The following is a 23,374-nucleotide window of genomic DNA, read 5'->3' as shown; positions in this document are numbered from 1 at the left end:
GCGACTCCACAAGCACACAACGCCTCCCGTTAGTTTGCGAGGCTTAACACAGCCGTGTGTGTGCGCGAGTGAATCGTTGCAAAAGGAGCTTGCACGGCCGGCCCCGCAACCCCACAAGCACACAACGCCTCCCGTTAGTTTGCGAGGCTTAACACAGCCGTGTGTGTGCGCGAGTGAATCGTTGCAAAAGGAGCTTGCACGGCCGGCCCCGCAACCCCACAAGCACACAAGGCCTCCCGTTAGTTTGCGAGGCTTAACACAGCCGTGTGTGTGCGCGAGTGAATCGTTGCAAAAGGAGCTTGCACGGCCGACCCCGCAACCCCCCACCACACAAGCACACAACGCCTCCTGCTTGTTTGAGAGGAGTCACCGCCGTGTGTGCGCGCGCTTGAAGCCTTGCAAAGGAGCTTGCAAGGCCAACCCCACAATCACACAACGCCTCCCGTTAGTTTGCGAGGCTTAACACAGCCGTGTGTGTGCGCGCGTGAATCGTTGCAAAGGAGCTTGCACGGCCGACCCCGCAAGCACACAACGCCTCCTGTTTGTTTGTGAGGAGTCACAGCCCTGTGTGTGCGCGCGTGAAGCCTTGCAAAAGGAGCTTGCGAGGCCGGCCCCACAGCACACAACGCCTCCTGTTTGTTTGTGAGGTGTAACACAGCCGTGCGTGCGCGCGCGTGAAGCCTTGCAAAGGAGCTTGCACGGCCGGCCCCGCAAGCACACAACGCCTCCCGTTAGTCTGTGAGGCTTAACACGGCCGTGCGTGCGCGCGAGAATCGTTGCAAAGGAGCTTGCACGGCCGGCCCCGCAAGCACACAAGGCCTCCCGTTTGCTTGTGAGGCTTAACACAGCCGTGTGTGTGCGCGCGTGAATCGTTGCAAAGGAGCCTGCACGGCCGGCCCCGCAACCCCGCAAGCACCCAACGCCTCCTGTTCGTTGCGGAGGAGCTTGGCCGGGCGGGCCCGCACCCCTCCCCGCGGCGGCCAAGCCCACCCCGCCTCCCGCCAAGTTGGGCCGGGAATCCCTCCCCTTCGGGGGCCCGAGTGGTGCGGGGCCGGACGATGGCGGCGGCGGCGGCGGGTGCGGGGCTGCTGCGGTCCAGCGTGCGGCTGCAGCTGGTGACGGAGGAGCAGCTCCTTTGGGGCCTGCCGCCCGCCCGGCCCGCCCAGCTGCTGCTCCAGCTGCTCCCGGCCCAACAGGAGGCCGCCGTCACCGTTACCGACGGTGCAGTATACTGGACGCCCGGCGCGGGGGGAGGGAGCGGGAGGGAGCGGGACGGACTTGGGGAGACGCTCCAAACCGGGAACTTTTCTTTTCCGTCGCCAACTTGCGTTCGTTCACCCGGGTTGATTGAGCGCCGGGCTCGGCGCTTGGGAAGGACGATCAATCAATCAGTCCTATTTATTGAGCGCTTACTGGGTGCAGGGCGCTGGACTGAGGTGGACAAGTTGGCAACGTCGAGAGGCGGTCAGTCATTCAGTCAGTCGTATTTATTGAGCGCTGACTGTGTGCAGAGCACTGGACTAAGCGCTTGGGACGGCCAGGTTGGCAACGTCTAGAGGCGGGCCCTACCCGACGGCGGGCTCATTCATTCATTCATTCAGTCAGTCGTATTTGTTGAGCACCGACTGTGGGCAGAGCACTGGACTAAGCGCTTGGGAAGGACAAGTTGGCAACGTAGAGAGACGGTCATTCATTCATTCAATCGGATTGATTGAGCGCTGACTGTGGGCAGAGCACTGGACTAAGCGCTTGGGAAGGACAAGTTGGCAACGTAGAGAGACGGTCATTCATTCATTCAATCGGATTGATTGAGCGCCGACTGTGTGCGGAGCACTGGACTCAGCGCTTGGGAAGGACAAGTTGGCAACGTAGAGAGACGGTCATTCATTCATTCAATCGGATTTATTGAGCGCCGACTGTGTGCAGAGCACTGGACTCAGCGCTTGGGAAGTCCAAGTTGGCAACATCTAGAGACGGTCATTCATTCATTCAATCGTATTGATTGAGCGCTGACTGTGGGCAGAGCACTGGACTAAGCGCTTGGGAAGGACAAGTTGGCAACATCTAGAGACGGTCATTCATTCATTCAATCGGATTGATTGAGCGCCGACTGTGTGCGGAGCACTGGACTCAGCGCTTGGGAAGGACAAGTTGGCAACGTAGAGAGACGGTCATTCATTCATTCAATCGGATTTATTGAGCGCCGACTGTGTGCGGAGCACTGGACTCAGCGCTTGGGAAGTCCAAGTTGGCAACATCTAGAGACGGTTATTCATCATTCAATCGGATTTATTGAGCGCTGACTGTGTGCAGAGCACTATACTAAGCGCTTGGGAAGTACAAGTTGGCAACATAGAGAGACAGTCCCTACCCAACAGCGGGTTCATTCATTCATTCAATCGGATTTATTGAGCGCTGACTGTGGGCAGAGCACTGGACTCAGCGCTTGGGAAGGACAAGTTGGCAACATCTAGAGACGGTCATTCATTCATTCAATTGGATTTGTTGAGCACTGACTGTGTGCTGAGCACTGGACTAAACGCTTGGGAAGTACAAGTTGGCAACATAGAGAGACGGTCCCTACCCGACAGCGGGTTCATTCATTCATTCAATCGGATTTATTGAGCGCCGACTGTGTGCAGAGCACTGGACTCAGCGCTTGGGAAGGACAAGTTGGTAACGTCTAGAGACGGTCATTCATTCATTCAATTGGATTGATTGAGCGCTTACTGTGTGCAGAGCACTATACTAAGCGCTTGGGAAGTACAAGTTGGCAACATAGAGAGACAGTCCCTACCCAACAGCGGGTTCATTCATTCATTCATTCAATCGGATTGATTGAGCGCTGACTGTGGGCAGAGCACTGGACTCAGCGCTTGGGAAGGACAAGTTGGCAACATCTAGAGACGGTCATTCATTCATTCAATTGGATTTGTTGAGCGCTGACTGTGTGCTGAGCACTGGACTAAACGCTTGGGAAGTACAAGTTGGCAACATAGAGAGACGGTCCCTACCCGACAGCGGGTTCATTCATTCATTCAATCGGATTTATTGAGCGCCGACTGTGTGCAGAGCACTGGACTCAGCGCTTGGGAAGGACAAGTTGGTAACGTCTAGAGACGGTCATTCATTCATTCAATTGGATTGATTGAGCGCTTACTGTGTGCAGAGCACTATACTAAGCGCTTGGGAAGTACAAGTTGGCAACATAGAGAGACAGTCCCTACCCAACAGCGGGTTCATTCATTCATTCAATCGGATTGATTGAGCGCTGACTGTGGGCAGAGCACTGGACTCAGCGCTTGGGAAGGACAAGTTGGCAACATCTAGAGACGGTCATTCATTCATTCAATTGGATTTGTTGAGCGCTGACTGTGTGCTGAGCACTGGACTAAACGCTTGGGAAGTACAAGTTGGCCACATAGAGAGACGGTCCCTACCCGACAGCGGGTTCATTCATTCATTCAATCGGATTTATTGAGCGCCGACTGTGTGCAGAGCACTGGACTCAGCGCTTGGGAAGGACAAGTTGGCAACATCCAGAGACGGTCATTCGTCATTCAATCGGATTGATTGAGCGCTGACTGTGTGCGGAGCACTGGACTAAGCGCTTGGGAAGGACAAGTTGGCAACATCTAGAGACGGTCCCTACCCGACAGCGGGCTCATTCATTCAGTGGTATTTATTGAGGGCTGACTGTGGGCAGAGCACTGGACTAAGCGCTTGGGAAGTCCAAGTTGGCAACATCTAGAGACGGTCATTCATCATTCAATCGGATTTATTGAGCGCTTACTGTGTGCAGAGCACTGGACTAAACGCTTGGGAAAGACAAGTTGGCAACATCTAGAGACGGTCCCTACCCGACAGCGGGCTCATTCATTCATTCATTCAATCGTATTTATTGAGCGCTTCCTGTGTGCAGAGCACTGGACTCAGCACTTGGGAAGGACAAGTTGGCAACGTAGAGAGACGGTCATTCATTCATTCAATCGGATTTATTGAGCGCTTACTGTGTGCAGAGCACTGGACTAAACGCTTGGGAAGGACAAGTTGGCAACATCTAGAGATGGGCCCTACCCGACAGTGGGCTCATTCATTCAATCATTCAGTCGTATTTATTGAGCGCTGACTGTGTGCAGAGCACTGGACTCAGCGCTTGGGAAGGACAAGTTGGCAACGTAGAGAGACAGTCATTCATTCATTCAATCGTATTTATTGAGCGCTTACTGTGTGCAGAGCACTGGACTAAACGCTTGGGAAGGACAAGTTGGCAACATCTAGAGATGGGCCCTACCCGACAGTGGGCTCATTCATTCAATCATTCAATCGTATTTATTGAGCGCTGACTGTGTGCAGAGCACTGGACTCAGCGCTTGGAAAGGACAAGTTGGCAACATAGAGAGACAGTCATTCATTCATTCAATCGTATTTATTGAGCGCTGACTGTGCAGAGCACTGGACTCAGCGCTTGGGAAGGACGTTGGCAACATCTAGAGACGGTCATTCATTCAATCGGATTGATTGAACGCTGACTGTGTGCAGAGCACTGGACTAAACGCTTGGGAAGGACAAGTTGGCCGCATAGAGAGACGGTCCCTACCCGACAGCGGGCTCATTCATTCAGTCAGTCAGTCGTATTTATTGAGCGCTGACTGTGTGCAGAGCACTGGACTAAGCGCTTGGGAAGTCCAAGTTGGCAACATCTAGAGACGGTCCCTACCCAACAGCGGGTTCATTCATTCATTCAATAGTATTTGTTGAGTACTGACTGTGGGCAGAGCACTGGACTAAGCACTTGGGAAGGACAAGTTGGCAACATCTAGAGACTGTCATTCATTCATTCAATCGGATTTATTGAGCGCTGACTGTGTGCAGAGCACTGGACTAAGCGCTTGGGAAGGACAAGTTGGCAATGTCTAGAGACGGTCCCTACCCAACAGCGGGCTTATTCATTCATTCAGTTGTATTGATTGAGCGCTGACTGTGTGCAGAGCACTGGACTAAGCGCTTGGGAAGGACAAGTTGGCAACATCTAGAGACAGTCATTCATTCATTCAATTGGATTTATGGAGCGCTGACTGTGCAGAGCACTGGACTAAGAGCTAGGGAAGTACAAGTTGGCAACATCTAGAGACGGCCCCTACCCGACAGCGGGTTCATTCATTCATTCAATCGGATTTATTGAGTGCTGACTGTGTGCAGAGCACTGGACTCAGCGCTTGGGAAGTCCAAGTTGGCAACATCTAGAGACGGTCATTCATCATTCAATCGTATTTATTGAGCGCTTACTGTGTGCAGAGCACTGGACTAAGCGCTTGGGAAGGACAAGTTGGCAACATCTAGAGACGGTCCCTACCCAACAGTGGGCTCATTCATTCATTCATTCAATCGTATTTATTGAGCGCTTACTGTGTGCAGAGCACTGGACTCAGCATTTGGAAAGGACAAGTTGGCAACGTAGAGAGACGGTCATTCATCATTCAATGGTATTTATTGAGCGCTTACTGTGTGCAGAGCACTGGACTAAGCGCTTGGGAAGGACAAGTTGGCAACATCTAGAGACGGTCATTCATTCATTCATTCAATCGGATTGATTGAACGCTGACTGTGTGCAGAGCACTGGACTAAACGCTTGGGATGGACAAGTTGGCCACATAGAGAGACGGTCCCTACCCGACAGCGGGCTCATTCATTCATTCAGTCATATTTATTGAGCGCTGACTGTGTGCAGAGCACTGGACTAAGCGCTTGGGGAGTCCAGGTTGGCCACATAGAGAGACGGTCCCTACCCGACAGCGGGTTCATTCATTCATTCAATCGGATTTATTGAGCGCTGACTGTGTGCAGAGCACTGGACTCAGCGCTTGGGAAGGACAAGTTGGCAACATCTAGAGACGGTCATTCATTCATTCATTCAATCGGATTGATTGAGCGCCGACTGTGTGCAGAGCACTGGACTAAGCGCTTGGGTAGTCCAAGTTGGCAACATCTAGAGACGGTCATTCATTCATTCATTCAATCGTATTGATTGAGCGCTGACTGTGTGCAGAGCACTATACTAAGCGCTTGGGAAGTACAAGTGGGCAACATCTAGAGACGGTCCCTACCCAACAGCGGGTTCATTCATTCATTCAATCGGATTTATTGAGCGCTGACTGTGTGCAGAGCACTGGACTAAGCACTTGGGAAGTCCAAGTTGGCAACATCTGGAGACAGTCCCTACCCGACAGCGGGCTAATTCATTCAGTCAGTCGTATTGATTGAGCGCTGACTGTGTGCAGAGCACTGGACTCAGCGCTTGGGAAGGACAAGTTGGCAACGTAGAGAGACGGTCATCCATTCATTCAATCGTATTTATTGAGCGCTGACTTTGTGCAGAGCACTGGACTAAGCGCTTGGGTAGTCCAAGTTGGCAACATCTAGAGACGGTCATTCATTCATTCATTCAATCGGATTGATTGAACGCTGACTGTGTGCAGAGCACTGGACTCAGCGCTTGGGAAGGACAAGTTGGCCACATAGAGAGATGGTCCCTACCCGACAGCGGGCTCATTCATTCAGTCAGTCGTATTTATTGAGCGCTGACTGTGTGCAGAGCACTGGACTCAGCGCTTGGGAAGGACAAGTTGGCAACATCTAGAGACTGTCATTCATTCATTCATTCAATCGGATTGATTGAGCGCCGACTGGGTGCAGAGCACTGGACTAAGCGCTTGGGTAGTCCAAGTTGGCAACATCTAGAGATGGTCATTCATTCATTCATTCAATCGTATTGATTGAGCGCTGACTGTGTGCAGAGCACTATACTAAGCGCTTGGGAAGTACAAGTGGGCAACATCTAGAGACGGTCCCTACCCAACAGCAGGTTCATTCATTCATTCAATCGGATTTATTGAGCGCTGACTGTGTGCAGAGCACTGGACTAAACGCTTGGGAAGTCCAAGTTGGCAACATCTGGAGACGGTCCCTACCCGACAGCGGGCTAATTCATTCAGTCAGTCGTATTGATTGAGCGCTGACTGTGTGCAGAGCACTGGACTCAGCGCTTGGGAAGGACAGGTTGGCAACGAAGAGAGACGGTCATTTATTCATTCAATCGTATTTATTGAGCGCTGACTTTGTGCAGAGCACTGGACTAAGCGCTTGGGTAGTCCAAGTTGGCAACATCTAGAGACGGTCATTCATTCATTCATTCAATCGGATTGATTGAACGCTGACTGTGTACAGAGCACTGGACTAAACGCTTGGGAAGGACAAGTTGGCCACATAGAGGGACGGTCCCTACCCGACAGCGGGCTCATTCATTCAGTCAGTCGTATTTATTGAGCGCTGACTGTGTGCAGAGCACTGGACTAAGCGCTTGGGAAGTCCAAGTTGGCAACATCTAGAGACGGTCCCTACCCAACAGCGGGTTCATTCGTTCATTCAATAGTATTTGTTGAGCACCGACTGTGGGCAGAGCACTGGACTAAGCGCTTGGGAAGGACAAGTTGGCAACATCTAGAGACTGTCATTCATTCATTCAATCGGATTTATTGAGCGCTGACTGTGTGCAGAGCACTGGACTAAGCGCTTGGGTAGGCCAAGTTGGCAACATCTAGAGACGGTCATTCATTCATTCATTCAATCGGATTGATTGAACGCTGACTGTGTACAGAGCACTGGACTAAACGCTTGGGAAGGACAAGTTGGCCACATAGAGGGACGGTCCCTACCCGACAGCGGGCTCATTCATTCAGTCAGTCGTATTTATTGAGCGCTGACTGTGTGCAGAGCACTGGACTAAGCACTTGGGAAGTCCAAGTTGGCAACATCTAGAGACGGTCCCTACCCAACAGCGGGTTCATTCATTCATTCAATAGTATTTGTTGAGCACCGACTGTGGGCAGAGCACTGGACTAAGCGCTTGGGAAGGACAAGTTGGCAACATCTAGAGACTGTCATTCATTCATTCAATCGGATTTATTGAGCGCTGACTGTGTGCAGAGCACTGGACTAAGAGCTAGGGAAGTCCAAGTTGGCAACATCTGGAGACGGTCCCTACCCGACAGCGGGCTCATTCATTCATTCACTCGAATTGATTGAGCGCTGACTGTGTGCAGAGCACTGGACTAAGCGCTTGGGAAGGACAAGTTGGCAACGTCTAGAGACGGTCCCTACCCAACAGCGGGCTTATTCATTCATTCAGTCGTATTGATTGAGCCCTGACTGTGTGCAGAGCACTGGACTCAGCGCTTGGGAAGGACAAGTTGGCAACGTCTAGAGATGGTCCCTACCCAACAGCGGGCTTATTCATTCATTCAGTCGTATTGATTGAGCGCTGACTGTGTGCAGAGCACTGGACTAAGCGCTTGGGAAGGACAAGTTGGCAACATCTAGAGACAGTCATTCATTCATTCAATCGAATTGATTGAGCGCTGAATGTGTGCAGAGCACTGGACTAAGCACTTGGGAAGGACAAGTTGGCAACATCTAGAGACGGTCCCTACCCGACAGCGGGCTTATTCATTCATTCAATCGAATTGAGCGCTGACTGTGTGCAGAGCACTGGACTAAGAGCTAGGGAAGTCCAAGTTGGCAACATCTGGAGACGGTCCCTACCCGACAGCGGGCTCATTCATTCATTCACTCGAATTGATTGAGCGCTGACTGTGTGCAGAGCACTGGACTAAGCGCTTGGGAAGGACAAGTTGGCAACGTCTAGAGACGGTCCCTACCCAACAGCGGGCTTATTCATTCATTCAGTCGTATTGATTGAGCCCTGACTGTGTGCAGAGCACTGGACTCAGCGCTTGGGAAGGACAAGTTGGCAACGTCTAGAGATGGTCCCTACCCAACAGCGGGCTTATTCATTCATTCAGTCGTATTGATTGAGCGCTGACTGTGTGCAGAGCACTGGACTAAGCGCTTGGGAAGGACAAGTTGGCAACATCTAGAGACAGTCATTCATTCATTCAATCGAATTGATTGAGCGCTGAATGTGTGCAGAGCACTGGACTAAGCACTTGGGAAGGACAAGTTGGCAACATCTAGAGACGGTCCCTACCCGACAGCGGGCTTATTCATTCATTCAATCGAATTGAGCGCTGACTGTGTGCAGAGCACTGGACTAAGCACTTGGGAAGGACAAGTTGGCAACATCTAGAGACGGTCCCTACCCGACAGCGGGCTTATTCATTCATTCAATCGAATTGAGCGCTGACTGTGTGCAGAGCACTGGACTAAGCACTTGGGAAGGACAAGTTGGCAACATCTAGAGACGGTCCCTACCCGACAGCGGGCTTATTCATTCATTCAATCGAATTGAGCGCTGACTGTGTGCAGAGCACTGGACTAAGCGCTTGGGAAGGACAAGTTGGCAACATCTAGAGACGGTCATTCATTCATTCATTCAATCGGATTTATGGAGCGCTGACTGTGCAGATCACTGGACTAAGAGCTAGGGAAGTACAAGTTGGCAACATCTAGAGACGGTCCCTACCCAACAGCGGGTTCATTCATTCATTCAATCGGATTTATTGAGCGCTGACTGTGTGCAGAGCACTGGACTAAGCACTTGGGAAGGACAAGTTGGCATGGGAAGTACAAGTTGGCAACATCTAGAGACGGTCCCTACCCAACAGCGGGCTCATTCATTCATTCAATCGGATTTATTGAGCGCTGACTGTGTGCAGAGCACTGGACTAAGAGCTAGGGAAGTCCAAGTTGGCAGCATCTGGAGACGGTCCCTACCCGACAGCGGGCTCATTCATTCATTCAATCGTATTTATTGAGCGCTGACTGTGTGCAGAGCACTGGACTAAACGCTTGGGAAGTACAAGTTGGCAACATCTAGAGACGGTCCCTACCCGACAGCGGGCTCATTCATTCATTCAGTCTGATTGATTGAGCGCTTGCTGTGTGCAGAGCACTGGACTAAGCTCTTGGGAAGTCCAAGTTGGCAACATCTAGAGACAGTCCCTACCCAACAGCGGGCTCACAGTCTAGAAGGGGGCGACAGACAACAATACAAAACATATTAACAAAATAAATAGAATAGCTCATTTGGTTGCTTTGGCTAAATCCCGGACAAACCCACTGTAGCAGGCCCGAGGGGCGAGGTGTCTGTGTGTGTCCGGGGGGCTTCCCCCTGCTCCAAACAGGGATCCCTAATGGTGGGGAGGGGTGGGCAGAGATCACCGCTGCCCATCAAGGCCCAAATCCTGGTGCTTTCCCAACTTCCTCTTTTGACACCCAGAACCCCAATCCGTCGGGATCCTACTGGATCCCACAATCCCGCCCGATTCGGTGAGGGGGAGAAGACGCTGGGAACTGGCCCCTCCATTGCCCCGAGGGGAAGGAATACCGAGACCTCTTCAAGACCATGTAATGCAAAAAAGTTCCACCGTGTTGATCAGTAATAATAATGGTGTTTGTTAAGGGATTCCTATGGGACAAGCACTGATCTAAGCGCTGGGGGGGTTACAGGGTGATCAAGTTGTCCCACGTGGGGCTCACAGTCTTAGTCCCCATTTTAAAGATGAGGGAACTGAGGCCCAGAGAAGTGAAGCCGGCACCATGTCCGGGCTCACAGTCTTAGTCCCCATTTTACAGATGAGGGAACTGAGGCCCAGAGAAGTGAAGCCGGCACCATGTCCGGGCACACAGTCTTAGTCCCCATTTTAAAGGTGAGGGAACTGAGGCCCAGAGAAGTGAAGCCGGCACCATGTCCGGGCTCACAGTCTTAGTCCCCGTTTTACAGATGAGGGAACTGAGGCCCAGAGAAGTGAAGCCGGCACCACGTCCCGGCTCCCCCACATGCCTGCTGTGTGATCTTGGGCAAGTCACTTAACTTCTCTGAGCCTCAGTTACCTCATCTGGAAAATGGGGATGAAGACTGGGAGCCCCACGTGGGACAACCTGATCACCTTGTATCCCCCCAGCGCTTAGAACAGTGCTTGGCACATAATAAGCGCTTAGATGCCATCCATTATTATTATTATCAAGTGACCTGCCCACCGCCACGCAGCAGACAAGTGGCGCAGCCGGGATTCGAGCTCACGATCCCCGACTCCCAAGCCCGGGCCGTTTCCCCTGAGACGTGCTGCTTCTCATGAAATCAGAGTACTTGATGAGGGAAGAGAGTTGGGCACAGTGACTTATTCCCTTGTGGGTCTCTCTACTTGAGGAACAGGTTAAGTCAGAAGCAGCGTGGCTAGTGGAAAGAGCCTGGGCCTGGGAATCAGAGGATCTGGGTTCTGATTCCACCTGCCTGCTGTGTGACCTTGGACAAGTCACTTCTCTGGGCCTCAGGTAGCTCATCTGTAAAGTGGGGATTAAGACTGCGAGCCCAAAGTGGGATAGGGGCTGTGTCCAACCTGATTAGCTTGTGTCTACCCCATTCATTCATTCATTCAATCGTATTTATTGAGCGCTTACTGTGTGCAGAGCACTGTACTAAGCGCTTGGGAAGTACAAGTTGGCAACACATAGAGACGGTCCCTACCCAACAGCGGGCTCACAGTCTAGAAGGGGAAGACGGACAACAAAACAAAACATATTAACAAAATAAAATAAATAGAATTAATATGTACAAGTAAAATAAATAAATAAATAAAAATACCCCAGTGCTTAGTACAGTACCAGACATAATAAGCACTCAACAAATACCCTAAAAAGGTCCTCATAAGAAATCCCTTTGGGAAAAACTATTGCTGTGTTAAGTAAAGCACAGACCGCACTCATTCTCAACTTGATTCATTCTAATCGATCGATCGATCAATTACTAGTATTTTTTTAACGGTATCTGTTAGGTGCTTCCTATGTGCCAGGCACTGTACTAAGCATTGGGGGAGATAAAAACTAATCAGGTCGGACACGGTCCCTGTCCTGTATGGGGCTCACCATCTTAATCCCCATTTTACAGCCGAGGTAACTGAGGCAGACGTTAAATGATACGCCCAAGGTCGCACGACAGGTAAGTGGCAGAGCTGGGATTAGAGCCCAAGCTCTTTCCACTAGGCCCTGCTGCTTCTGGTATTTATTGAGCACTTACCATGTGCAGAACACTGTGCCAAGCGTTTGGGAGAGTACAATACAACGGCAGTGGTAGGCACATCCCCTGCCCACGAGGAACTTGCAGTCTAGAAAAGCAGCTACTAAACTTCAATACCCAATGATCATGGGTTTTGAAATGTAAAAAAACATGCAGTTGAATACTACACGGAAGCAGATCTTTGGGCCAGCTGTCAGATTGAGGCTGTTTGGGTAAGGTGGGTTTTTGGGATGCCATTGGTTTGTGGTGCGCATAAGTAGAAAAAGCCTTTAAGGAATCGGAGCGATGGGAAGATCCGGCTGCTGTAATGGAAAAAAAACCCAAACCCAAATCAACATGTATCATTGAATCCATGTCCCCCTCCGCACTGTAAACTCACAGTGGGCAGCGAATGTGTCTGTTTTATCGGTCTACTGTACTCACCCTGGCACTTAGTACGGTACGAGTTGTTCACACCACTCTTCGGTACACGCCTTCAACACAGAGGGCCGGGAGAGAGCAATCCGGGCCTGCCACTGGCAGCTCTGAGAGGGAGAGTATAGGGGGGGAAATTGACTTACTTCTGTACATCTTAATTGTGAAACATAAATAACATAAATTTATTCTATTTATTTTATTTTGTTAATACGTTTTGTTTTGTTCTCTGTCTCCCCCTTCTAGACTGTGAGCCCACTGTTGGGTAGGGGCCGTCTCTATATGTTGCCAACCTGGACTTCCCAAGCGCTTAGTACAGTGCTCTGTACACAGTAAGCGCTCGGTAAATGCGATTGATTGATTGAATGATTGATCTTCCCTAGAACAGAGCAAGAAGGGAAGGGATTTGACTGTAGCGGGAGAGATCCAGGATCGACGTGATGAAGAACTTCCTGACCCTAAGAATGTTTCGACGATGAAACCAGTCAAGGAGGTTCTGGAGTCTCCTGGAGATCTTTATTATTATTAGTGTTATTCTTCCTACTAATGATGATGATAATGATATTTAAGTGCTTGCTCTGTGTCAATCACTGTATTACCCTCGGGGGTAGATAGAAGATTCCCCACTCAGGATTGCACCTGGAGAGTTTCCAGTACTCTACCAGTCTCGGCTAAAGGAGGGAGAGTCAAGCAGAGGCCTGTCCATTCCATTCCTAGCTTGGGCAGTGGCGAGCGAGTGGAAGGCCATCGGCTACAAGTCAAAACTCACCTGTACTGGGCAGCAGCGGAGGGCGGAGATTCAAGTTTGCTGCGCGGAAGAAAGTAATGGGAAAGCACTTCCGTAGCTTTACCAAGAAAACTCTCTGGATATGCTGCCGGAGCGATTGCAGGTGGAGGTGGGGCGCTCTGGGAGAGAGGGATCTGTGGAGTCACTGTGGGTCGGAAATGACTTGACAGCATAAGCCAAGGTAGAAGATCATCAGGTCGGACACAGACCCCGTCCCACGTGGGGCTCACAGTCTTTGTAGACTGTAAGCTCGTCCTCTAGACTGTAAGCTCACCGTGGGTAGGGAATGTGTCTGTTATATTGTACTCTCTTAAGCGCTTAGTACAGTGCTCTGCACACAGTAAGTACTCAGTAAATGTGATTGACTATGTGGGACAGGGACTGCGTCCAACCCGATGTTCTTGAATCTACCCTGATTGAATCTTGAATCGTGCTGCTAGGAGAGCAACATGGCATAGTGGATAGAGCACTCCGACTCTGCCGCTTGTCTGCTGTGTGACCCTGGGCAAGTCACTTCACTTCTCTGGGCCTGAGTTCCCTCGTCTGTAAAATGGGGAGTGAGACCGGGAGTCCACGTGGGACAGGGACTGTGTCCAACCTGATTTGCTTGTACCCACCCCAGAGCTTAGTATAGTGCCTGGCATGTAGTAAGCGCTTAACAAATACCACAGTTATTATTATTACCCCAGCGCTTAGTGCAGTGCCTGGCACGTAGTAAGTGCTTATTCATTCATTCAGTCGTATTTATTGAGTGCTTACTGTGCAGAGCACTGTACTGAGTGCTTGGAAAGTACAATTCAGCAATAAAGACAAACAATCCCTGCCCATACCAGGCTGTCATATCACCTTAAACTTAACACGTCAAAAACAGAACTCCTTGTCTTCCCACCCAAACCCTGCCCTTCCCCTGACTCTCCCATTATTGTAGACAGCACCATCATCATCATCATCATCATCAATCGTATTTATTGAGCGCTTACTGTGTGCAGAGCACTGTACTAAGCGCTTGGGAAGTACAAGTTGGCAACATATAGAGACAGTCCCTACCCAACAGTGGGCTCACAGTCTAAAAGGGGGAGACAGCGAACAAAACCAAACATACTAATAAAATAAATAGAAGAGATATGTACACAATAAATAAATAAATAGAGTAACAAATATGTACAAACATATATCCATATATACAGGTGCTGTGGGGAATCAATCAATCAATCGTATTTATTGAGCAGAGCACTGTACTAAGCGCTTGGGAAGTACAGATTGGCAACACATAGAGACAGTCCCTACCCAACAGTGGGCTCACAGTCTAAAAGGGGGAGACAGAGAACAGAACCAAACATACCAACAAAATAAAATAAATAGGATAGAAATGTACAAGTAAAATAAATAAATAAATAAATAAATAAATAAATAAATAAATGAATAGAGTAATAAATATGTACAACCATATATACATATATACAGGTGCTGTGGGGAAGGGAAGGAGGTAAGATGGTGGGATGGAGAGGGGGACGAGGGGGAGAGAAAGGAAGGGGCTCAGTCTGAGAAGGCCTCCTGGAGGAGGTGAGCTCTCAGCAGGGCCTTGAAGGGAGGAAGAGAGCTAGCTTGGCGGATGGGCAGAGGGAGGGCATTCCAGGCCCGGGGGATGACGTGGGCCGGGGGTCGATGGCGGGACAGGCGAGAACGAGGTACAGTGAGCACCACCATCCTTCCTGTCTCACAAGCCTGTGCCCTTGGCATTTTCTTTGACTCCTCTCTATCATTCAACCCACCCGATCAAACTATCACTAATTCCTGTCGGTTCATCCTTCACAACGTTGCTAAAATCCGCCCTCTCCTCTCCTTCCAAACTGCTATCATGTTAATCCAAACATCCCATCCCGTCTTGATTACTGTATCGGTCTCCTAGCTGACCATTCGGCCTCCTGTCTCTCCCCACTCCAGTCCATACTTCACTCTCCTGCCCGGATCGTTGTTCTCCGAAAACATTAAGACTATGTTTCTCCATTCTCCATCCCTCCCTCTTCATATCCAACAGACAATTGCTCCCCCCAACCCCACCCCTTCAAAGCCTCATTGAAGGCACATCTCCTCCAAGAGGCCTTTCCTGATAAAGCCCTCCTTTCCTCTTCTCCCGTTCCCTTCTGCGTCACCCTGACTCGCTCCCTTTATTCATCGCCCCTCTCAGCCCCACAGCACTTATGTACATGTCTATACTCCCCCTCTAGACTCTAAGCTCGTCGTGGGCAGGGAACGTCTCTGTTATAGTGTACTCTCCCATGTGCTTAGTACAGTGCACTGTACGCGGTAAGTGCTCAATAAATGTGATTGATTGTTGATCAAGTTACATTCCCCCCCCCCCCCCCCCCCCCCGACAAAACCAGGTATTGAATCTCAGATGAGGAAACTGAGGCCTAAAGAAGTGACTTGTCCAAAGTCTCACAGCGGGCAAGTGGTGGAGCTGGGATTTAGAACCCAGGACCTTTGGCTCACAGACCTTTCTATTAGGCAAGGATGAAATAGAATAGATGCGCACTTCTGGCTGGCCCTCGTGAACTTTAGAGGTGAGGTAATAATAGTAATAATAATAATGATGACTGTAGGGTTTGTTGAGTGTTTACTATGTGCCATGCACTGTGTTAAATGCCGGGGTAGACCCAAGATAATCAGGTCAAAACACAGTCCTTGTCCCACAAGGGGCTCAGGCCCCCAGAGTTTTGCCCCGCACCGTCCAAATACATCGTTGTATTTATTGAGCGATATTATGTGCAAAGCACCATACGCTTGGGAGAGTACAATGTAACAGTTGGTGGCATGTTCTCTGCCCTCTGTGAGCATATAATCTAAAGGAAAAGGCTCTCTTGATCATCCCTCCCTTCCCCAGTGTGGTGCTTACGCTTACAAATAAACACCAGTCAATTTAGGATTTCAGCCATTTATTTTAGGCTGAAAATAATTATTTTCAGAAAATGCCAAGGGTATTTTATTTGAGAGTATTCTGCTGTGCTCTACCAGCACTTAGAGCAGTACTCTGCATACAATAGGTGCTCAGTACATCCTTTTGATTGAATCTTGAATCTACAGATGGATTTGTGATCGTAATAGAACTAACAAGAAAGTCGGCGAAAAGTAGTCAAAGCTCCTTCTCATCAAGGTTCAGAAGCCAAAATGAATCAGCCCTTTGTGCTGCCAGTGAGCTGCCCAGGGAGGCTGAGGATGGGGCGGTTAGGGCTCACGCCATCGGAAGCCACGTTCCCTCAAAGCTCGGCTCCAAGTTGGCACCTGTGGCTGAAAGTCGAAAAGAGCTGAGTGTACCGAACTAAATGCCTGCTAGATAATGTGACAGGGTTGCAAATAACTTGGACTCGGCCAAACCGGTTTTTGAAGAAATCCAATCAAATCCTACCGTATCGAGGGATGTTTTAGGGTTACCGGCTTCGCAGATCTGATTCAAACCATCGTAATTATATGTATAGACTTTTATAATGTTTCAGATCAGGTAGGCCATCTGACCTGTCTACAGTGTAGGTTTGGTTTTATTTTGAAGCATCCTGGTTTGGCAGTTTCACCCCGGGGCCGCTGTTTGACGAGAAGGTACTGTGGCAGTGTAACTGGGAACCGTGGAACAAACTCTTGATGAAACTAGAGATCTGGAACATCCTTATGCACCGATGGGAAGGAGAAGTAGCATGCACTGCCAAGCATAGTGTATTTCCCCAAACTGACAGACAGACAACATAGTTTTTTTAATTGAACTCTAGCAGTTTATTTCCAATAATCAACTGATGGGATTTATCGGCTGCCCACCGTGTGCAGAGCCTCACGATCTGACGGGAGAGCTAGGCAGACACTTCTTTGTAACTAGCAGGAGCTGGAAGAAGATCACGGTACAGTATGTAGCAGCACAGATATATCAGGATGAATCAGCTGACTGAATATGCGTATATACGCTAGTCCTCAGGGTAGGAACCTCAGTGCTAAAGACGATTGTCGGGATGACGTGGCGTGGCCTTGGGGAGGAGAATAAATCGGAGAAAGCTTCGTGGAGAAGGTGGGGTTTTCAGAGGTTGAAGATGGTGGTCTGGCAGAGTTTTCATGAGTGGGGCGTTCCAGATTGGGGAAACAGCATGAGCTATAGGGAATAGGGCAAGGCAGATAGGGAGCTTGGGAGGATCAGAGAGAGACAGCTGGTGAGGGGAGGGTGAAGGGAGCCGATCTGTAGGATGGAGAAAGGTGACGGAGCGCCTCGGAGCCACCGGTAAGGAGTTTTTGCTCTATGCGGAGGGAGATGGATAACACTTGGAGGGTTCTGCGGAGTGGGAAGTTTATGCCGAGCCTCGTTTTAAAAAGATGAACCAGCTAGCAACCTGCGGTGTATCTAGGCCGAAGGGAGGACAAGTGGGGAGACAGGGTGAGGAGGGGTTTTTTCATGGTATTTGGTAAGCGCTTACTGTGTGGGTCAAGCTCTGTTCTAAGCGCGGAGGGAGATAAAAGTTTGTCAGGCCAGATACAGTCCCTTGCCCACATGGGGCTCACGGTCTAGGAGGGAGGGAGAACAGGTACAGAATCCCCATTTCGCAGTCGAGGAGACAAAGGCACAGAGAAGTTGTGACTCAACCAAGGACACACAGCAGGCAAAGAAGTGGTGGGACTGGGATTAGATCCCAAGACCTCTGGCTCCCAGGCCTGCGCTCTACCCATTAGGCCGTGCTGCTTGCTTTTCTTCGCAGCGAGCAAAGTTGCGTGTCCTAGTTTAAAAAGTGTAACCATTCTTCAGCCCAAAAAGTGAAGGTGTCCTGCAGCTCATGATTTCGGGATATAATAAGGAGAAAGTTTTTTTGGATATTGCACTTTCCCTCTATTATTTTCTTTTCATTGAACAAACACTTAGGTTAGCCTTTTCAAAAATGTTTTAAAAGGTCCGCAATTAAAATACCAATATTTGCCTTTTATAAAGGAGCAGCTTTTCTAAATGTATTTACCAGTCAGGAAATAATGGGTTTGCTAATTGCCGCACAATCAGGTCTTATTGCTTCATTAGCATTATCATCATCATTGTCATTATCATCATCATTGCTGATTTACAATGCATACCACACTGCACTAGGGGCTTGAGACGATGCATAATCAACCAGTCGTATTTAGTGAGCGCTTACTGTGTACAGAGAACTTGGAGAGTACAAAAATTATGACAGAGCCGTTAGGCACGTTCCAACGAGCTTACAGTCTAGATGGGGAGACAAACTTTAATATAAATAAATAAATAACGGATATGGGCGCAGGTGCTGTGGAACTGAAGGAGGGGTGAATAAAGGGTGCAGAGAAGCAGCATGACCAGAGAAGCAGCCTGTTTGTACGTATTTATTACTCTATTTATTTATTTTATTTGTACATATTTATTCTATTTATTTTATTTTGTTAATATGTTTTGTTGTCTGTCTCCCCCTTCTAGACTGTGAGCCCGCTGTTGGGTAGGGACCGTCTCTATATGTTGCCAACTCGTTCTTCCCAAGCGCTTAGTACAGTGCTCTGCGCACAGTAAGCGCTCAATAAATACGATTGAATAGAGCACAGGCCTGGGAGTCCGTAGGACCTGGGTTCTAATCCCAGCTCCACTTGTCTGCTGTGTGACCTTTGGCAAGACACTTCATTCATTCAGTCGTATTTATTGAGCTCTTACTATGTGCAGAGCACTGTACTAAACGCTCGGGAAGTACAGTTCAATCAGTTAATCATATTTATTGAGCGCTTACTGTGTGCAGAACACTGTACTAAGCGCTGGGGAAGTGCACGTTGGCAACATACAGAGACGGTCCCTGCCCAACAGCGGGCTCACAGTCTAGAAGGGGGAGACAGACAGCAAAACAAAGCATATTAACAAAACAAAATAAATAGAATAGTAAATATGTACAGGGAAGATAGAGTAATAAATCTGTACAGACATATATACAGGTGCTGTGGGGAGGGGAAGGAGGTAAGGCGGGGGGGAGAGGAAGGAGAGGGCTCAGTCTGGGAAGGCCTCCTGGAGGAGGTGAGCTCTCAGTAGGCCTCTGAAGGGAGGAAGAGAGCTAACTCGGCGGATGTGCGGAGGGACGGCATTCCGGGCCAGGGGTAGGACATGGGCCGGGGGTCGACGGCGGGACCGGCGAAAACGAGGCACGGTGAGGAGGTTAGCGGCAGAGGAGCGGAGGGTGCGGGCTGGGCTGGAAAAGGAGAGAAGGGAGGTGAGGTAGGAGGGGGCGAGGTGATGGACAGCCTTGAAGCTGAGAGTGAGGAGTTTTTACCTGATGCGTAGGTTGATTGGTAGCCACTGGAGATTTTTGAGGAGGGGGGTGACATGCCCCAGAGCGTTTCTGCACAGAGACGATCTGGGCAGCAGCCTGAAGTATGGATTGAAGAGGGGAGAGACAGGAGGATGGGAGATCAGAGAAGAGGCTGATGCAGTAATCCAGTCGGGATAGGATGAGAGATTGAACGAGCAGGGTAGCGGTTTGGATGGAGAGGAAAGGGCGGATCCTGGCGATGTTGCAGAGGTGAGACCGGCAGGTTTTGGTGACGGATCGGATGTGAGGGGTCAACGAGAGAGCGGAGTCGAGGGTGACACTGAGGTTGCGGGCTTGTGAGACAGGAAGGATGGTAGTGTCATCTACAGTGATGGGAAAGTCAGGGAGAGGGCAGGGGTTGGGAGGGAAGATAAGGAGTTCAGTCCTCATCTGAAGATAAGTACGTCAGCAACATATAGAGAAGGTCCCTACCCAACAACTTCTCTAGGCCTCAGTTACCTCATCTGTAAAATGGGGATTAAGAGTGTGAGTCCATTGTGGGATGGACTGTGTCCAACCCGGATTAACTTGTATCTACCCCAGTGCTTAGAACAATACTTGGCACTTACTGAGTGCTTAACAAAAAGCCGTAATTATTATCAATTATTGGTATTATCATCAAACCCAAGTGCAAGGGTGATGCAGAAGGGAGTGGGAGAAGTGGAAATGAAGGTGTAGATAGGGAAGGCCTCTAGGAAAATGGAATGAAAAACAGGCCTAACCCACAAGGAGTTTTCACTTTAGGGATTGCATGGAGGGGGGAAAGATAAACCCTCAAAACAATGGAAAAGTTAGCATTTAAACAAGTACCACTTGTCAAGCTGGTGTGAGAAGGCACTGTAACCTTCTCTGTGTCCCAGCACCCATTCACCAGCTGAGCTGGGGGGTTATTCCTGGCAGTGCAGGGGGATAAGGGGATAGAGAAGCAGTGTGGCTCAGTGGAAAGAGCCCGGGCTTTGGAGTCAGAGGTCATGGGTTCAAATCCCGGCTATGCCAACTGTCAGCTTTGTGACTTTGGGCAAGTCACTTAACTTCTCTGGGCCTCAGTTACCTCATCAGTAAAATGGGGATTAAAATTGTGAGCCCCCCCCCCCCCCCCCCACCGGGGACAACCTGATCGCCTTGTAACCTCCCCAGCGCTTAGAACAGTGTTTTGTGCATAGTAAGCGCTTAACAAATACCTTCATTATTATCTTTTAGACTGTGAGCCCACTGTTGGGTAGGGACTGTGTCTATATGTTGCCAACTTGTACTTCCCTAGCGCTTAGTACAGTGCTCTGCACACAGTAAGCGTTCAATAAATACGATTGATTGATTATTATTATGTGGGGCCAGGGGTGGGGAGGCAACCCCCAAGGCTTCCATCCCAGATCCTTTCTTTATCCACTCTTGAACAACATTATGTCTTAGTCTGCATGAAACAGAGCTAGCATTACTTTGAAAAAGAAAATCCAAAATCCCAATTTCTTAATTGCCCCTAATGAATTCTGTCTCCTTAGTCAGCAAATGATAAAGTCACAAGGGAAATTTTCCACTAAAAATTACTTTTAAAAAATACTCTCGGCCCCATGAAGACAGGCCTATGCCACCTTCATATTCTTACTTAAGGATTTCTTTTTAAGTCACTCTTTGTAACACCAAGAGTAAAACTCCTGCCGTTCCAATGCACTTTTTTTTTGTAAGGAAAAAATTGAGGTAGCAAATTGAGACAGGTAAAATAGAGCAGGTTATGTCCTCTAACCTTATGGGTATAGCCTGAGGGAAATACAACTCTACTAGTTATTAGAAATAGTGTTATTCCCCATCACGCTTTTGTTATAGATAAGAATAATACCTTGAGTAGATAACAAATGGAAACTATTCAGAAAGCCTGGGTAGCTGAGTATATAAAAGCCCCACAATTGTGGCTAACAAAAGCTGTTTAGGATTGCCTTTCTCTTTGTCAATGGTTGCAACTGGTTGTGGTATCTTATTCAGTACTAATGAATAGGAGAGTTCAAAGACTGGAGGTCTGCGGTAAATACAGTAAATGCTTTTTGGGAGAGATAGAGAGAATGATCATTTTCTAAATGTTCGGTACATTGTGTTCTTTCCATAATTTCACAGTCTCCGTTTCCAAATTGAGAATAAAGTAAATACAAGAAGGAAAACTGAACATAACTTAAATGATTCTGTATGCTATGTGGTCTAAAATTGATCGTGAGATCAATTTTTAGGTAACTGTTTAAAAAAGTGGCAATTGATTGGTCACTTAAAGAATTCAACGCTGATATCCTAAAGTGTATGGGGTGGTTGAAACATTGTCTGGAGACTTGAATCCTTTGGGCTCTATACAGAGCAGGGGAAGCGCCTGTACATAAAATCCAGATCACTAGCCTGTCAGGCAGCGAAGCGTACGTCTTTGGAACGGGAGGGGGTTACTTTCTACATGCTGGAGTCTTGGTGTAATGGATAGAGCACCGGTTTGGGACTCTATTTATTACTCTATTTATTTTACTTGTAAATATTTACTATTTTGTTTATTTTGTTAATAATGTGCATCTAGCTTTATTTCCATTTATTCCGATGACACCTGTCCGCATGTTTTGTTTTGTTGTCTATCTCCCCCTTCTAGACTGTGAGCCCGTTGTCGGGTAGGGACCGTCTCTGTATGTTGCCAACTTGTACTTCCCAGGCGCTTAGTACAGTGCTCTGCACACAGTAAGCGCTCAGTAAATACGATTGAATGAATGAATGACTCCAAAGGTCATGGGTTCTAATCCCAGCTCTCCACTTGTCTACTGTGTGACCATGGGCAAGTCACTTCACTTCTCTGGACCTCAGGTACCTCATCGGCGAGGATTGAAACCGTGAGCCCGGCGTGGGATGGGGGCTGTGTCCAACCCGATTTGCTTGTATCCACTCCAGTGCTCAGTACAGTGCCTACCACATAGTAGGCGCTTAAGAAATACCACAGTTATTGATGCAAGAGCAGTGAAGGTGTACCTGATTTCCGACTGTGTTTCCACAGGGCCCTTTCTCCCCCTGGGTTGGCTCCCGTCCGTTTACAAAAACACATTTATAAATAAATACCCTGTGCAAGTACGTGCCCATCTAGAGTACTTGTAAGCTGTCTTTGTATTTTGGAGTGACACGGTCGTCGGCGCTAGTTAACTCTCACTGGTGGTAAGAGAAGTAGCTTGGCTTAGTGGAAAGGGCATGGCCTTGGGAGTCAGAGGATCTGGGTTCTAATCCAGACTCTGCCACTTACCTGCTGTGTGCCTTTGGGCAAGTCTCTGAACTTCTCTGTGCCTCAGTTCCCTCATTTGCAAAACAGGGATTCAATACCTGTTCTCCCTCCTACTTAAACCGTGAGCCCCGTGTGGAATGTGGTTATCTTGTATCTACCACAGCGCTTGGCACGTTGTAAGCCCTTTACAAATGCCACTATTATTATTAATGTCAAGTTTTGGATTTTTGTAAAACCAGGAGATTAGGTGACCCCCTCCATTCATTACATAGACTTTGAGCCCCACATGGGATGGGGACTGTATCTGACCCGATTACCTTGTTCCCGTGCCTGGTACAGTACTTAGCACATAGTAAGCGCTTAACTGATAGCACAATTATTATTATTTTTATGATTATTGCTCAGATTTGGGGGGTGTATCTGATGAAGCGGTAGCAGAAGTTCCCTGAAATGAGGGAACTGGAGTGGTTAACTGAGAACACGTTCAGCCTTTTCCGATTCCCTCCGCACTCCTGGAATCTGAGCCGGCGACGTTCATCAGCGTGGGGAGGTCTCTGCTTACTGAAGTGGATGTTTCCATCTTCTCT

At 48.9% G+C, this 23,374-nt stretch overlaps 1 non-coding gene across 1 annotated transcript; it reads left to right on the top strand.

The window, feature by feature from the left end:
* The first annotated feature begins 13,069 nt into the window (after positions 1-13,069).
* Positions 13,070-13,207, top strand: LOC119948529. Its single transcript, XR_005456919.1, has one exon. It is a non-coding gene; the product is annotated as a small nucleolar RNA SNORA7 (small nucleolar RNA).
* The last annotated feature ends 10,167 nt before the right edge of the window (positions 13,208-23,374 follow it).

This window comes from Tachyglossus aculeatus, chromosome X4 (assembly GCF_015852505.1).
Source record: "Tachyglossus aculeatus isolate mTacAcu1 chromosome X4, mTacAcu1.pri, whole genome shotgun sequence".
Lineage (NCBI taxonomy): Eukaryota > Metazoa > Chordata > Mammalia > Monotremata > Tachyglossidae > Tachyglossus > Tachyglossus aculeatus.
This window is presented reverse-complemented; position numbering and strand designations above follow the sequence as displayed.